Source organism: Nicotiana tabacum, chromosome 11 (assembly GCF_000715075.1).
Source record: "Nicotiana tabacum cultivar K326 chromosome 11, ASM71507v2, whole genome shotgun sequence".
Classification (NCBI taxonomy): Eukaryota; Viridiplantae; Streptophyta; class Magnoliopsida; order Solanales; family Solanaceae; genus Nicotiana; species Nicotiana tabacum.
This window is the reverse complement of record NC_134090.1, coordinates 93,546,011-93,563,388: the sequence shown is the minus strand read 5'-3', so window position 1 is coordinate 93,563,388 and position 17,378 is coordinate 93,546,011. Positions and strand designations below refer to the sequence as shown.

General features: G+C 40.4%; 1 non-coding gene across 1 annotated transcript; it reads right to left on the bottom strand.

Annotated features, from left to right (window-relative positions):
* Positions 1–552: 552 nt before the first annotated feature.
* TRNAS-AGA (transfer RNA serine (anticodon AGA)) lies at positions 553–634 on the bottom strand. The gene has a single exon. It is a non-coding gene; the product is annotated as a tRNA-Ser (tRNA).
* Positions 635–17,378: the final 16,744 nt, after the last annotated feature.

The window sequence follows — 17,378 nt, the reverse complement described above, 5'->3', positions numbered from 1 at the left end:
ATGTAGATACTTTCACAGAGTATTTATATCAAACTCTACTAATTTATCATAGTTAATTGATAAATAAGGTAAGAATATATACTAATTAACTAATATAATTTAGTGATGACCATATTCGTGAAAATATATATGATATATTTATTGGGTTAGTGTAAACACATGATGCGAGTAAATTTTTTTCGCACAACATATAACAAAAGTGATAACTTGCAACGTTGTAGTAAGATTCTCAACTAAATTCGTAAATCTCTACTTTCTCAGAATTGATTCTTCAAAAGTCAAAACTATGCAAACCATTTATAATCTTTTTCCTCTCTAATTTATGCACTCTAAAGGTGGAAATAAGAGCCAGGGTCTACCCTTTGAGGTAGGGGTAAGGTGTGAGTACACTCTACCCTTCCCAGACCCTACTTGGTGAGATTTTACTGGGTTGTTATCGTTATAAAACTGGAAATAAGAATGGACCCATAGGTACTTTTGCTAACTAACCATCCATACAATCTGGAAATTTCAAACTGAAAAAGGAAGAAAGGAAATTTGGAAAACAAAAACCGTGGACGGCAGGATTCGAACCTGCGCGGGCAGAGCCCACATGATTTCTAGTCATGCCCGATAACCACTCCGGCACGTCCACTGATATATGTCGACGAATTTCCACATTTATTATTTCTTGCAAATGTAAGTATTTGTTTTCTCTTCTCATCGGATGTTTTGCCTTACCTACCATATCTGTTGGTCCTAATTCAACCATACCGTATATGATTTTGGATTTTGGCTCGAATTTTTTGTTGCCGTTCCTCGAGTGGGGTGAATTCGTATGAGTTTTGGACTGATTTGATAAAAATGCAAAAACATTTGAGTACTTATAATAAATTTACCCAATTCGTCAAAGTTTGGAGTTAGGAATAATTTCAGCGATATGGGTTATTTGGTCAGAACACAAATCAACTTATAAGTTCTTGTAATGGTTCCCAGTGTGTACACTAGTTTCAGAAAGCACACCATACGCCTTTTGCCAATAGTACAATGTTCACTGCATTATGCACCTATTTGGTACCTATGGTACTTTTTTCGATTTTAGCCCGTGCCAAAATTATTTATATTTGGTAAATCAAAATATATATATATATATATATATATATATATATATATAATTTTTGTATATAACATACAAAATATATATTTTTCGGCTATTGTTTTTCATGTGTACACCCTGCAGGTGAATTTTATATTCGGCACATGAAATAAGTTAAACTAAAGTCTAAAGCAGTTTGCTAAACAATAAATTAAATTATCAGTAATTTTATTTAATTGAAGAATTCGAAATTCAACATAGAAGTACAACAATGAACTTTAGTAGAATAATTCGTAACTGATTATGGTTAGATTAATTCAGCAAAAACGAATTAATTTTATAACAAGAGCCTCATTAATTAATTATGTTGTTCTTGTTCGGTAGGATTTTGAAATGCTTTTCTTGGTTGAAAAGAAAAGTTAATAGGTTTTGGAAATAATTTCTAACTCTACAACGTGTGGCTAAGCTATATATCTGGGTTTTCCATGATGCACAAATATTGCATAGTCCTGGAATTGGAGGGTGATTGCTAATTATACATCATGCCCCTTTACAATTTAAAATTAAGAAAATGATATTTTTAGATCTCTTATATGTAAAAGACAGATATTTTACGTGTAAAAGTAAATCTCTCATGTGTAAAAAAAGAAGAAGAGAAGAAGTAGGGTCAGAAAAAGAAAAACAAGTTTATAAAGAGCCACAAAACCAACTGACCTGAGGTATTTCTATTTAAACTTTGATTAAATCTAAAATTTGTATATTATCTTCAGGTGTTTTCTGTAATAAAAATGTACCACCTAAACTTAAAGGTAAGTTTTATAGAGCGGTGGTCAGATCGACTATGTTATATGGGGCGGAGTGTTGGCCAGTCAAAAACTCCGATATCCAAAAGATGAAGGTGACTGAAATGATGATGTTGAGATGGATGTGCGGGCATACCAGGCTAGATAGAATTAGAAATGAAGTTATTCGGGACAAGGTTGGTGTTGCCCCTGTGGAGGACAAGATGTGGAAGGCGAGACTTAGATGGTTCGGGCATGTGAAGAGGAGAGGCACAAATGCACCGGTAAGGAGGTGTGAGAGGTTGACCCTGAAGGGTTTAAGGAGAGATAGAGGTAGGCCGAAGAAGTATTGAGGAGAAGTGATTAGACAAGATATAGCATTGCTCTAGCTCACTGAGGACATCAACCATGGATAGGAAAGTGTGAAGGCTGAGAATAAAGGTAAAGTGTTATGATAGGTCACCTAGCGTTGTCCTTGTAACGACCCAACCGGTCGTTTTGAGAGTTAGAGCACCGATCCCCTATTAACTGCTTCCTTCGTATCTATTTGTGTTATTGTGACTCGCCGAGATGATTCGTTTTGAGTTTCAGAGTGTTTTGGAACACTTAGTCCCTAAATGAGAGCTTAAGTCTTAAGATTTGGACCGTAGTCGGAATTGTATGAAGACGACTCCGGAATAGAGTTCTGTCAATTCCATTAGCTCCGTTGGGTGATTTTGGGCTTAGGGGCATGTTCGGATTGTGTTTTGGAGGTCCGTAGTTCATTTAGGCTTGAAATGGCGAAAGTCGAATTTTTAGAGTTTTGGGTCGGTAGTGAATTTTTGATATCGAGGTCGGAATCCGATTCTGGAAGTTGGAGTAGGTCCATAGTGTTGAATATAACAAGTGTGCAAAATTTGGGGTTAATCGGACGTGGTTTGGTTTGTTTCGGCATCGGTTGTAAAATTTAGAAGTTCCAAGTTCTTAAAGATTGGATTGGAGGGTGATTCGCGATTATAGCATTGTTTGATCTGATTTGAGGGCTCGACTAAGTTTGTATGGTGTTTAAGGATTGGTTGGTATGTTTGGTTGAGGTCTCGGGGACTTCGGGTGTGTTTCGGATGCTCAACACGTCATTTTTGGACTTAGAGAAGTAGCAGATTTCTGGTGTTTGTTGTAGAAAAATCCTTCTTCGCGTTCGCGAGAGGGGTCTCGCGATCGCGTAAAGCATCTAGGAAAGGCAGCTAAGTTGTTCTTCGCATTCGCGATGTTGTTCCCGCGTTCACGAAGGTTTGGGACCTTAAGCCTACGCGTTCGAGATATGGTCCTCGCGTTCGCGTAGAGGCCCCTCGCATTCGCGAAGGAGGAATTTTGGGCCAGTGGAAGATTGTTCATCGCGTTCGCGAAGAAGAACGCACCTAGGTAGAATTTAAAGTTCAAAAATGAGGGTTCATATCACAAAATTTGATTGAGAGCTCGGTAGAAAGAAACATTTGGTGAGATTTTCGGAGGAAGTTATTGGGTAATCTCCTAACTACTTTATGATTATGTCCCACTAATCTATGTTTGATTTCATCATTTAATTTCGGATTTGGGGTGAAAAATTGGAAAAATTTGAGAAAAGTTCTTAAGCTGAATTTTGTGGTTTTGATCGAGATTTTTGTAACGAATTTGAGTGAATTTGGTATGGTTAGACTCGTGAGCGAATGTGTGTTCATAATTTGTGACTTTTACCCTATTTCGAGACGTGGGCCCGGGAGGCTTTTTGGACATTTTTCTATTTTCTTGCCTTCGCTTTTATTTCATTAGTTAGATTAGTTGCTTGTAGCTATATTTATGTTATGTAATTGATTTGGCTAGATTCGGGCCATCTAGAGCGGGATATTCGTGGAAAGAGCATTGTGTCGGATTGATTTGAGCTTAGTTCGAGGTCAGTGACTTGCCTAACCTTATATGGGGGAATTCCCCTTAGGATTTGGTACTATTTGATATATGAGCATCGTGTACGTGAGGTGACGAGTACGTACACGTGCTATTTGTTCTAAAACTCTATTTTTCACTAAGTCATAACCTGTTTTCTCCTTGTTTGAACTACAATAGCATATGTAACTACCTTGTTTAGATTAGAGAAGCATACCTACGTGTTTTAAATGCCTATTTGAACTCTATGCTTCATGTTTAGTGAAATTGCTTGTTTTGTTTGATGTGAACTTAGCCTAAACTGTAGGTCTCCTTGCTATAACTGTTGTTTATATTGATTGAGCTGCATATTTACTTTGGGACTACAGAATGATATTCTGGGAGATCTCCCTGCACATTTACATTTTGGGACTACGAGACGGTATCCCGGGAGATCCCCTGTTGCTATAACTATGTTCTGAGCTATTGGCTTTCATTGAATTCTATTCCTGTTAGATTCGTACTTATTTTACTGTAATATTTCTTTATATCTTATTTTATTATTTTATACCAATAGGGCCCTAACATGATCTCCTCACTAACCGAGGTTAGGCTTGGCACTTACTGGGTACCGTTGTGGTGTACTCATGTCCTTTCCTGCACATATTTTCCATGTGCAGATCCAGGTACTAGCTATCAGCCTTGAGTCTAGCTGAGTGATTGCTGCTTCGGGAGACTTAAAGGTATATCGACCCCCGTCTGCAAACCTCAGAGTCCCCTTCTATCCCTTGTGTTAATTTTTCCCTTATTTTCTTTAGATATTAATGTATAGAGTAGTTAGAAACTCTTAGAAGCTTGTGACTGGAGACATTTTGGGTTTTGGAAAAGATGATTATTGTATGTGCCAAGAGGCACCGTTTATGCTTAATAATTATATCTGTTAGCTATTATCCTTGTCTTTTCATTTCATTTTCGCAATATTAGGCTTACCTAGAATTAGAGACTAGGTGCCGTCACGACAGTTCACGGTGGGAGAAACTGGGTCGTGACAAGTTGGTATCAGAGCTCTAGGTTCATAGGAGTCGTCATTCACAAGCCGATTTATTAGAGTCTCGCGGAATGGTACGGAGACGTCTGTACTTATCTTCGGGAGGCTATGGAACTGTTAGGAAAATTCCGCTTCATTTGATTCCTTGTCGTGTGAGATTATTGACTTCGAAATTCTAAACTTCTGTCTTCTATTATCTCAAAGATAGTGAGGACACATGCTACTGGAGATGACCAAGCACCCGTGCCCCTACTGGAGCCGCTCAAGGCTAGGGCGGGGTAGAGGCCGGGGCCGGGGTAGATGCCGAGGATGTGCACGTAGTGCAGCCAGAGCACTCGTACGAGCTACTGCAGAGGAGCCACCAGTAGCTCCAGTCGGAGCACAGGCACCTGATACACCTACTACTACTACTCCAGCTCTCCAAGAGACCCTTGCACAGTTCATGAGCATGTACAACACTCTGGCTCAGGCAGGGTTGATTCCTCTTGATGCAGCCACATCTCAGGTCAGGGGAGGAGCATAGACTCCCGCTGCCTGCACTCCAGAGCAGCGGGTTTAGGTTGATCAGATCCCAGAGGTTATACTAGTACCGCCTGTAGCCCCAGTTCAGCCCGAGGGTAGGGCAACAACTTCAGAGGAGGAGCAGCGGAAGCTTGAGAGGTACAAGAAGTATGACCCTCCTACATTCAGTGGTCTAGCCTCAAAGGATGCTCAGGGATTTCTGGAGGGGTGCCATCGTATCCTCCGCACTATGGGCATAGTAGAATCGAATAAGGTTTCTTTTACTGCCTTCTAACTTCGAAGGGCAACCTATCAGTGATGGCGTACTTATGAGTTGGACAGTCCAGCTGAGGCAGCATCTCTTATATGGACTTAGTTATCGGACATGTTTTTGAGAGAGTATGTATCTTAGAGCCTCAGGGACACATGGCGCACGGAGTTTGAGCAGTTGCGCCAAGGTACTATGACTATCTCAGAGTTTGCTATCAGTTTCAGTGACTTGGCTAGACATGCACCGGCCTTGGTTTCTACAGTTCAAGAGAGGGTTCGCCGGTTTATTGATGGGATCATTCCCAACACCATGACTAGCATGGCTCGGGAGTTAGAGATAGATATCACGTGTCAGCAGGTGGTGAGTATTGCTACGAGTGTAGAGGGCATGCTTGCTCGGGATAGGGAGGAGAGAGAGGCCAATAGGTCTCGAGAGTCGGGCCATTATTCTAGTGCACATGCCCCAGCTGTAGTTCATCATGGTAGGGGTTATATGAGCCGCCCTGTTTATTCAGCTCTTCCAGCCACCAGTGGTGTTCTAGCTCCTCTTGGACCTCAGGAGCCTTATTATGCACATCCAGTATCTAGTGTGCCTCCTATATAGGGTGCTATCAGCGGTTAGTCCAACAGGCCTGGCCCGAGCCAGTCACAGCGCCACGCCCTCCCAGAGTTTATTTTGAGTGTGGCGACACTCACCATATGGTGCGGGATTGCCCTAGACTTAGGAAAGGTAAATCTCCACAGACTTCTCAGCCACATCGTGCTCCACCTTGTCCTCAGGTTATGATTACAGCACCAGCTACCACCTCACATGCTCAGCTAGCCCGAGGTGGAGGTTGGGGTGGTAGAGGTCACCCTAGAGGGGGAGTCCAGGCTAGATACTATGCCTCTCCTGCTAGTTCAGAGGTCGTTGCTTCGAATTCAGTCAGTACAAGTATTGTTCCAGTCTATCATAGGATGCATCAGTTATATTCGATCCAAGATCCACTTATTTGTATGTGTCATCTTAATTTGCCTCGCATTTGAGCGTATCTCGGAATTCCTTGAGTTCCCCTATTTATGTGTCTACTTTTGTGGGAGATTCTCTTATTGTGGACCGTGTGTATCGGTCATGTTTGATTGCACTTAGTAATTTTGAGACCAGAGTCGAGTTATTATTACTCAGCATGGTTGATTTTGATGTTATCTTAGGCATGGACTGGTTGTCGCCCATTATGCTATTCTTGATTTAAAATTGATTTCTTGCATTTTAATTATTCAAATATTTATTAATTATCCCTTTATATTATTTTGGGGTTATTTAACCATCCAAATTTATTATTATACACATATGAATGTTTTACAATATTTTACTTCATTTTATATAACTATGTTTGCATTTTTATACTATTTATGCATTTTTTAGAATAATAGCTTGTACTTTATAATTAATTGCGTTTATTATTTCATTTGGGGTCAAAATAACTTTTTATATTTTTACAACTTCATATATTATTTTTAAATACCTAGTTGCATAAATAATACTTTTGTATTTATTTAACTATTTTATTAATTTTTTTTTACTTTAGTTTCTCTTATTTAGAATCTGACCCAAATCAAGCCATTTTTCGGACCCAATTCACCAGCCCAGACCCAAAACCTTAACCCAATAACCCATAGCCAAATACCTGCGATCCATTACCCTATACCAATCTCCTAACCCTCCCCGTCTCTCTTAAACCCTGGCCGTTGATCATTTCGGATCAACGGCCCACAACAACCCTACCATTTTTAGTTACCCGCCCCCAAACCCTCACTTGTCTCTCTATAGCCACCTCGCACGATCTCTTATCCCTCAAAGACTGAACCCATTCGACTCGGAGGATTTTGCCTTCGCTCTTTCCTTTTGCGCGTTCATACGCGGATCTCACTTACCTTATGTCACGACCCTAACCACAAACCCGGTCGTGATGGCATATCTCATGAAGACAAGGCCAGCCAATTAAACCCAATTCACTTTTTAAAATAGTCAAACAACATAAAAATAGTCTAAAACATGATTTAATAACACTAAGTAGTGGATAATATCAATAAAGTGCAGAAGTACAACCCAACACAGCCCTAACCGGAGTGTCACAAGTCACGAGCATCTAACAACACTGAATACTCAAATGTAACTATAGAGTTTAACACTGAACTAAGGACAAAAGGAAAAGAGATAGGGAGGAGCTCCGGGCTGCGAACGCCAACAACTACCTAAAGACTCCTCGAGATCCGCCTGAAGCTGGAATGAATCAGCACTCGTGAGCAGGACCAGCTACGCTTGAATCTGCACACAGGGAGTAGGGAGTAAAATGAGTACTCCAACTTAGTGAGTAACAAATATAAATAACGACTGAAAGTAAGAAAATACGTAAGGCACAAGGCATTCTATAATGAAGCAGTAAAATTATTTAAAAATAGTAAACCAGTGAAAAGTCAAGTAAAATCCTCTTTCAACAAGTAAACAAATAATTGACAGGTAGTTAAGGTAAAGTAAACAAATAGAAATTCTCCCCCCGGGCACAATATCAACGGATCCGCCCCTCAGGCAACATCTCAGAATAATACCAGCCCTTCGGGCTTAATCTCACATCACATGGGTACCCGTGTTCACTGGGGTGTGCAGACTCCTGGAGGGGCCCATTACGGCCCAAGCGTAACAAGCCATCTCGTGGCATCAAAACTAGGCTCTCAGCCTCATATCAATCAAGCCACCTCGTGGCGTACATATCTCAGGCCCTCGGCCTCAAATCAGTATTAGTGTTTCCTCACAACATAGGCCATCGGCCTTACTCAGTCAAAAATCCTCACAAGCCACTCGAGCAATAGTAAAACATGATTCTCAGCCCAAAAATATCATTTAAAAGATCATGTAAGGGTTAAAACAGAGTAAACATGGCTGAGTACGACAACATTGAAATATAACATGACCGAGTTCAAGTATAAAGTCAAAATAGTGAGGAAAATACCAGTAAAAATCCCCGAAGGGTTCAAATAATTGGCACAAGGCCCAAATATGGCATTCAGCCCAAATCATGAGGATAGAAAAAAAATTCAGTCAACTATGCGGTAAAATCATCAACCTGGACGGACCAAGTCACAATCCCCAATAGTGCACGACCCCATGCCCGTCATCAAGCATGTACCTTACCTCAATATAGCACTAAGATGTGCAATCAGGGGTTTCAAACCCTCAGAACATCATTTACAATCATTACTAACCTCGAACCGGCTAAACCTCTAGCTCGCGACGCCTTTGTCCCTCGAATCGGCCTTCACTCGCGTCGAAACTATCCAAAATCAGAACGAGTACGCCAAAATATGCTAAGAGAATGAAGCCCAAGCGAAAACAATCAATAAATGGCACAAATCCCGAAATTACCAAAACCCGACCCCCGGGACCATATCTCGAAATTCAGAAATTTTTACACCAATAGATTCGTTATCTCCCCACGAGTTCATACATATAAAAACATCAAAATCCATCCAAAAATGACCCTCAAATCCCAAATGTTTGGTCTCTAATTTCAAGCCCTAGTTCTTCAAATTTTAGGCTTAGATTCCATGTTTTCTAGGTGGAATCCACATAATAATCAAGTTTTTAATTCAAAATTCTTACCTCCAAATGTTTCCCCCTTGAATCCCTCTTCAATCTCGTTCAAAAATCTCCAAAAATGACCAACTATGGAGAAAATAAGCCCCAAAATCGCGGACAAGATGAGCTTAAAAACATTCTGCCCAGGCATTTATTCCTTCTTCGTGAATGCGGTCAAACCCTCGCGTTCGCGAATCACAAATTTCCTTTGAACAATTTTTCTCCTACGCGATCGCGACCAAGCCCTCGCGAACGCGATGCTTTACCCAGACGAACCTTTGCGAACGCGGTCCCCTTCCCGCGAACGCGATGAACACCTTGACCTCAAACCCAGCTGACCCAATTCCTCTACGCGAACGCAAAGCCCTTCTCACGAATGCGAAGGCCAAAATTCCACTGACTTCCTCTGAATCTTCGCGAATGTGAGGGTCCACTCGCGAGCGCGAAGAGTAAAAACCTGCAATAGCTGAACATACAACTTCTGCAATTTTCTCAACTCCAAAATGATCCGATTGACCGCCTGAAACTCACCTGAGGCCCCCGGGACCTCAATCAAGGGAACCAAAATATCCTAAAACCTTATTCAAACTTGTTCCTATCTTTAAAATACCTCAAATAACATCAAATCACCCAAAACATACGGATTCAAGCCTAAGTTTCTAAAATCTTCCGAATTCCGCTTTTGATAAAAAAACCCAACCAAACCATGTCCGAATGACCTGAAAATTTGCACGCACATCCCAAATGACCCAACAAAGATGCGACAACTCTCGGAATTCCATTCTGGCTCCTATCAAAATCTCGTCTACCAACCGGAAATCGCCAAAATATCAACTTCGCCAATTCAAGCCTAAATCTACTCCGCACCTCCAAAACTCATTTCGATCACACTCCTAAGTCATAAATTACCTCCCGAAGCTAACCGAACCATCAGAACTTACATCTGATCCTCTAACACATAAGTCAACATCCGGTTGACTTTTCCAACTTAAACTTCTTTAAAAGAGACTAAGCATCTCAAACCTTACCAGCATCATTCCAGATTCGATCCGACTAACCCTATACCACAAAATACGGATAACTAAGCATAAAGAAGCATAAATAGGGGAAATGGAGCGGTAACTCATGAGACGACTGGCTGGGTCATCACATCCTCCCCAACTTAAACAAAAGTTTGTCCTCGAACGAGTCAAGAAACATACCTGAAGCCTCAAATAGGTGAGGATATATCCTCTGTATCTCCGCTCGGTCTTGCAGGTAGCCTCCTCCACGGGCCGACCTCTCCACTGCACTTTCACTGAAGCTATATCCTTTGACCTCAATTTTCGAACCTGACGACCCAAAATAGCTACTGGCTCCACATCATAAGTCAAATCATCATCCAACTGAACCGTGTTGAAATCCAGGACATAAGACGGATCCATCGCTCGAAATTACCAAATGTATGTGTAGTGTAGACACACGGTCCCTCCCCATTCCCCTAACGTACATTTTATCTAACCTTTTTTTATTATCTTTTAGGGTTGACGAGATCAATATAAATGGTAGACCTGGATCATGGACAACCAACAATAAAATATGATGGCATGAACATACATAGCAGGGGATGACCAGACAATCAAGAAACTACATATAAGGTACGAGCTACCACGCTACCATGAAAGACTATACAACAAAAACCAGCCGACAAGGCATACCAAACTATACATGAGTCGACACTTGTCTATGAGCCTCTATAGGAACATAAGTACTGCAACATAGCCAGAACACGGCCCCGACATACCTATAATGTCTATAACAAAAATGCATACCAAGACCACGGCAAGTCGGGAGAAGGGATCTCGCCAATCACTGCTGAACTAGACAACCTACTGTAGTGGGGGAGCTGCACCTGCCTGTCTATTAGGGCCTGCAGCATGACATGCAGCGTCCACAAACAAAAGGACGTCAGTACGGATAAAGTACTGAGTATGTAAGGCAGGGAACCATAAATATGAACAGTAATGTATGCAGGGATAGAGAATATACAACCTGGAACATCTGAGTACCTCTGAGGGATACTGACATGAAATGCATGATACATATGTATGTATACATAAACTTTTAAAACATACGCCTCTGTGGGCATCATCATCATCATATCGTACCCAGCCATAATAGGCTCGGTAAAAACGTACCCGGCCGTCATAAGGCTCGGTAGAATCGTACCCGGCCACGTGGAGCTCGGTAAAACCCAACTGATCAGTGGTTGCACAATAGGTGCCGTACCCGGCTGACTATAGCACGGCTCGGTAGAGTAAAATAGATACATATATATATAATGCATGCTCGACTCATGGAATCACATTCTAAACCTTTCGGAGTGACATAAGGTCGGTATCCTCTGTACACGTTATTAGGACCAACTCTTCATTACGAACCTTATAAGAATCAGGAAGTACCATCAACATTGATAACATAAGAATAAGAGAAGCAACATTAACATCAATCGTTCCTTAAGAGGGAAAGCAATGTAAGTACTGCTAGCTTCTAAGAGTAGAGTATCTTTGGAAGCTCGTTCATTACATTATGTACAATCAGAGTCGTGAAAAAGAAGAAAAGGGATACCCTCACATACCTTGTATTTACTTCCCCAATCACAAGCTATGCAATTGTCACAACTCCTTAGTCTACAATAAGAGAAACGATACTATCGTTATCATTTAAGCGTCATAACTATTATGTATCGACCACAACCTATTTTACGTTGAAACGGACAGCACCTCCCATATATATATGACTTCACACCATTCAAAACAATCACCAAACAGCCCAAACAACATCAATAATAAACATATTGAGCCGCCCAAAATAGTCCACGCTCAACCTAATTACATCATACATACGACGGCTACCGTAGTCGTGTCAAACAACCCGAAAATGTTATGAATAACTAACAGCCCACAACCCTACATATATATGGTATTTCTCCACACCATTCCACCTCCAAAACTCCACAAAATAGTAGTAAAACACGCAGCCCAATAGCAACACAAAACAGTCCACAAAACAGTCTGCTACAAGTGAATAACTCGAACTCACGGCTTCCGATCACCGTCCCGTGAGTTCTTACATGTATAGAACGAATTACCATGAATTCACAGCAGAGAAAAATGTATTAAAGATGGAAGTAACTTACCTTACTTGTTGGATAACTCAGCCCTTCCCTTGGTTCTTCAAACTCTAGGTTTTACCTTCAAATAGAACTTGAAAGAGAGGGAAAATCGATTAGGGTTTGTGTAGGATTTTTGGGGAGGAGTTGCAGGGGTTAACTTTGGTTTTGAGGGTCTGAAAAATGGATGAAATAACTGAGTTCATAAACCCTTAAAAGTCCTCTCTTGGACGACTTAGGGCTTTTAATTTTGTCCTATCATTTTGGCAAATAGGTGATGCACCTACTTGTCATCTACCAATCTGCGCAGGCTTGCGAAAATATGAATATATCTATACTCCGAGATCATATTGACAACGGTTTAATGCGTTGGAAACTAAACTCATAGATATTTAATTTGGTGGGTAGATCACCCTGTAATTCCTTGTAAATTAGGAGAAAAGCTTAGAAACATTTAACCTAATGTTTAAGTAAAATTATGAACCTAAGTTGCGACAACGTTTGTCAACTTTTGTTTCATAACTTGTTTGACTTCAAGACTTATGATACGGATATTATATGATTTAAACACTTTAATACATGACCTTGAGTGTATTAAGAACCTCTAGGTTTACCTGAAAATACGAGTTACAACATCCTTGATTCGTTTAACTTCTAATACTTGTTAATCACCCTGATACACCCTTGTATCACTTAAGACCAATAGGATTAACTTCTTATCATCTCAAAGGTAATTCCTTCTTGAATTTATGTTAACTAATATATGGCATGAACTAACGTGTGTGGATATGGGTTGTAACAGTACTACCTCGTCAGGGGTATTTTTGTCCAGAAAATTTGGACTAGTATAAATACTTTCTTTTCACATTTTAGGGTATCTTTGGTAATCTGTGAAAGACCAGAGCACGTGAACGGCTGTATTAGGCTATTTTGAGTAATTTGTAGCTAGATTAACACTGAATCTTCTTTATCTTAGTTTGTAATTAAATCATATGGGTTATTCTTTATCTATTTCTCTATTTTCTTTGATTATTATGAGTAGCTAGACCTATAAGCTAGGGTTGTGGCTCAACCTTAATGTGGGTATTTGATGGGTCTTTTGATTTAAGGCTTAGATGTTTATAGGTAGTTGATATTTGGACGGATTTGTGTTTTTCTTGTTGAATTAGTGGTTGCAAACACTAATTTGTGCCTATATGACTTGGGTTCTTCCTGAGAAAGAGAGGTTGAGTCTAGAAAAATCAGTCCAACAAGGAATTGGGGTGTAATCAAGAGATTGATAGCCCCAATTAAAGGGTTAAACCTAGAAATAGTAATACCCGATTTGAGCCTATATTGCTTGCACAATTTTGACACCCAATTGGTCTTGAGAAAGTCAATTAGGGCAAAGTCACTCAAGCTACCGAGAGGTATAGAGTGAGTAATTTCGTGCATTGGCTATATCACAATCCCCAACATAACTTTTTTTCCTTAGGCTTTAGATCCCGTCAAGTATTCACCTAGGAGAAAGTTACTTACCTAGTGCCCTTTTTACTATTTAGAAAACCCTTCAAGCAATCATTCTTAGTTTAATTTAGCTTATAATTAGCATAAATATTAGAAGTAAAAACCAACCAAAAGATGATTGGAAGAGTAATTAAGAGCACTACGCATCTCTAGTTTAGATAGGAATCCAATTCCCACCTCAAGCTCCCTATGGATTCGATCCCGATCATCTTGGGTAAAAGCTGTTTCGACCGCTCTCACCACATTGTAGTGGTGTAGGGTTGGCTCCGATCAGGCATATGCTCGGATTTGTATTTGGACATTTCTGGAAGGTTTTGGTGCTAATTGGCGAAAGTTGGCAATTTTAAGATTTAGAAGGTTCATAAGTTTGACCGGAAGACGTCTTTGATGATATCGGGTTCGATTATTGTGCGGGGAGTTGGAATATATGTGTTATGTCATTTGGAACTTGTGTGCAAAATTTGAGGTCATTTCGAGTTGATTTGAAATGATTCGGAACGAGTTTGGAAATTGAAAGTCCAAAAGTTCAAAATTTTTGATTTGATATGCGTTTCATGGTTTTGATGTTGTTAAGTGTGATTTGAGGCCTCGAGTAGGTTTGTGTTATGTTTTGGGACTTGTTGGTATGTTCGGACGGGGTCCCGAGTGGCTCAGGTGAGTTTCTGGATGATTTTAGACCATTTTAGCCCTTTTTCAACTATTGGTTTTGGTCTACATGGGTGTACATCGCGATCGCGGAGCTCTGGGCCGCGATCGCAAAGAGTAAAATGGAAAATTGGACTTGTGAATCGCGCTCACGGAGGAAGCTTCGCATTCGTGAAGAAACAATTTCTGTTGTTACAGAGCTGACTTCGGGAGCATATATCTTGCAATCTATAAGGAATTTTGAGGTGATCCAAAAACGTAAGTTGTAGCCCTTTGTTTCTAATTTTCAGAAAATCAAACCGTTATCATTTGGAGTTATGTACAAAAAGTTATGGCCTATCCACTACAGGTTGTCTGGGAATAGTTTAGGAAGGTTTAATGGAATTTGTTCATCGCGATCGTGGGGAATTGGCCACATTCGCGAAGGGTAAAAATAGTACTAGACAATTTCAAAATCGCAATCATGAGGTTGGAGACCACGATCGCATATAGATGTCACGACCCTAGTTCTCCCTCCGTGAACTATCGTGACGGCACCTAGTTTCTACGACTAGGTAAGCCTAACAAATGCGGAAAAAAATAATTAAAAACTGAGATAACAAAATGAAACCGTGTTTAAGATGCCGCCTGGCGTATAACAATACAAGAATCTCAACCAAAACACTCCCAAAATCCGGAACCCCATGAATCACAAGCTAAGAGTTTACATAAAAAGCTCTAACTCCAGAAATATCTATCAACAAGGAAAATACAGAAGGGCTATACTAGTACTGAGAATAGAAAGGGACTCTTTGGTCTGCGGACGCGGCAGATATACCTCGAAGTCTTTACGAGCACCTCGTCTCAAGCGTGATGAGACTGAGTGGAAGTACTTGGATCTGCACATAAAAAACATGCGCAGAAAGGGCACGAGTACACTACAACGGTACTTAGTTAGTGCCAAGCCTAACCTCAGTCGGGTAGTGACGAGGAAAGTCAAGTCCCTATTGAGATTAAATGAAATATAAGGTATAACAGTATAAAATAAGACAGTATAGTTAAGTGCAATAGTTAGAAATAACATAGAATAGAAAGAACAACAACAACTATAACAGAGGCAAAAATGATCACGAAAAGGAGTAAAGCTCAACACAGAGATAACAACCGGAGATCTCCCAGGATACCATCCTGTAGTCCCAATATACATATCCAGTGGATCTCCCGGGATACCGTCCCGTAGTCCAACTCATAGTGCACGGGGATCTACTGGAATCCCGATCCAAATGTAAATACCCAATATTAGGGGAATCTACTGGTTGCAGTCCCATAGTTCCAATATAAAAGTGCAGGGGAATCTCCTGGAATACAAATCCGTAGTCCCAAAGTAAACAGACAGGGGGATTCTCCCGGGATACCGTCCCGTAGTCCCAAAGTAAACACATAGCAAACACATGAAGGATTCACAATTTAATTCAAATTCCACACCAAGATAAAACAGGTATTTCCAGTCTAGAATGTTGCATGTAATCCAAATAAGGCAGGTTAAGCAAGTAAAGCAATTAATTTAATTAGACATACTTCCCTAAGCTAACAACATGCTTAAATTGCATGTAGTATAAATAGGAAAAGAAACACAATTATATTTACTTAATGAAAGTCGGGTTTTTCAACAATTAGCACAAGTATGCACTCGTCACCTCACGTACAAGGCATTTCAAATATCAATAACACCAAATCCTAAGGGGATTCCCCCCCCCCCAAAGTTAAACAAGACACTTACCTCGAACAGGCTCAAAACTCACCCCGAAACCACGTTCTTTCCATGAGTACTCGACTCTAAATGGTCCAAATCTATTCAATTCAATTGCATAATGTAAATAACACTTCAAGTAACTAATTCTATAATTAAATTCTAAGCTAATACGCGAAATTAGGTAAAATGACCAAAACGGCCTCCGGGCCCACGTCTCGGAATCGGGTGAAATTTACATTTTCAGAATCCTCATACTCTCACAAGTTCATGCATACCAAAATTATCCAAATCCAATGTCAAATTCCCAATCAAAACTTGAAATCTAGGTCTAAGAACTTTCTTCAAATTTTCCTCCAATTTTCATCCGAAATCCGAAATTAAATGACAAAACTAAGATTAGATTATATGAATAAAACTAGAAAGGGATTAGGAATCGTTACCCACTGATTTCCTCTTCAAAATCCTCCCAAGGATCGACCTCTCCTGAGCTCCAAATCAATTTTCTAACTTTTTGAAACTAAACCCTTGAAATTCTTAGTTTTTGCCCAGCAAATCCGCATCTGCGGTCCAATTTCCGCATCTATGAGGCCACTTCTGCGGTCAAAGTAACCGCTTCTGCGATTCCCACTTAAATTCCCTTCGCCGCACCTGCGACCCAGAATTTGCATCTGCGGTCACGCAGGTGCGGTACATCTTCCTCTTCTGCGGTTTTAGCTCTTCTTCCTCTTGGCCTCTTATGCGGCTTGGTTCCGCATCTGCGGGAGTCGCACCTGTGGCCTCTCGACCACAGATGCTGTTATGACAGCAGCCATAACTTTAGCTGCAACTCCAAATTCCAAATCTTTCCGTCAATCATCCGAAATCATCCCGAGGCCCCCGGGACCTCAACCAAAAGCACAAACAAGTCTAATACCATTGTTCAAACTTGTACGAATCTTCAAAACACCTCAAACAATATCGAATCAACCAATTAGCATCGGATTCAAGCCTAAGAACTTCAAAAACTCTCAAATTACGCTTTCGATCAAAAAGTTTATCAAACCTCGTCCGAATGACCTGCAATTTTGACACACGTCACATTCAACACTACGGAGCTACTCCAACTTTTGGAATTCCATTCCGACCCCGATATCAAAATCTCACTATCAACCTGGAAACTTCAAAACTTCAACTT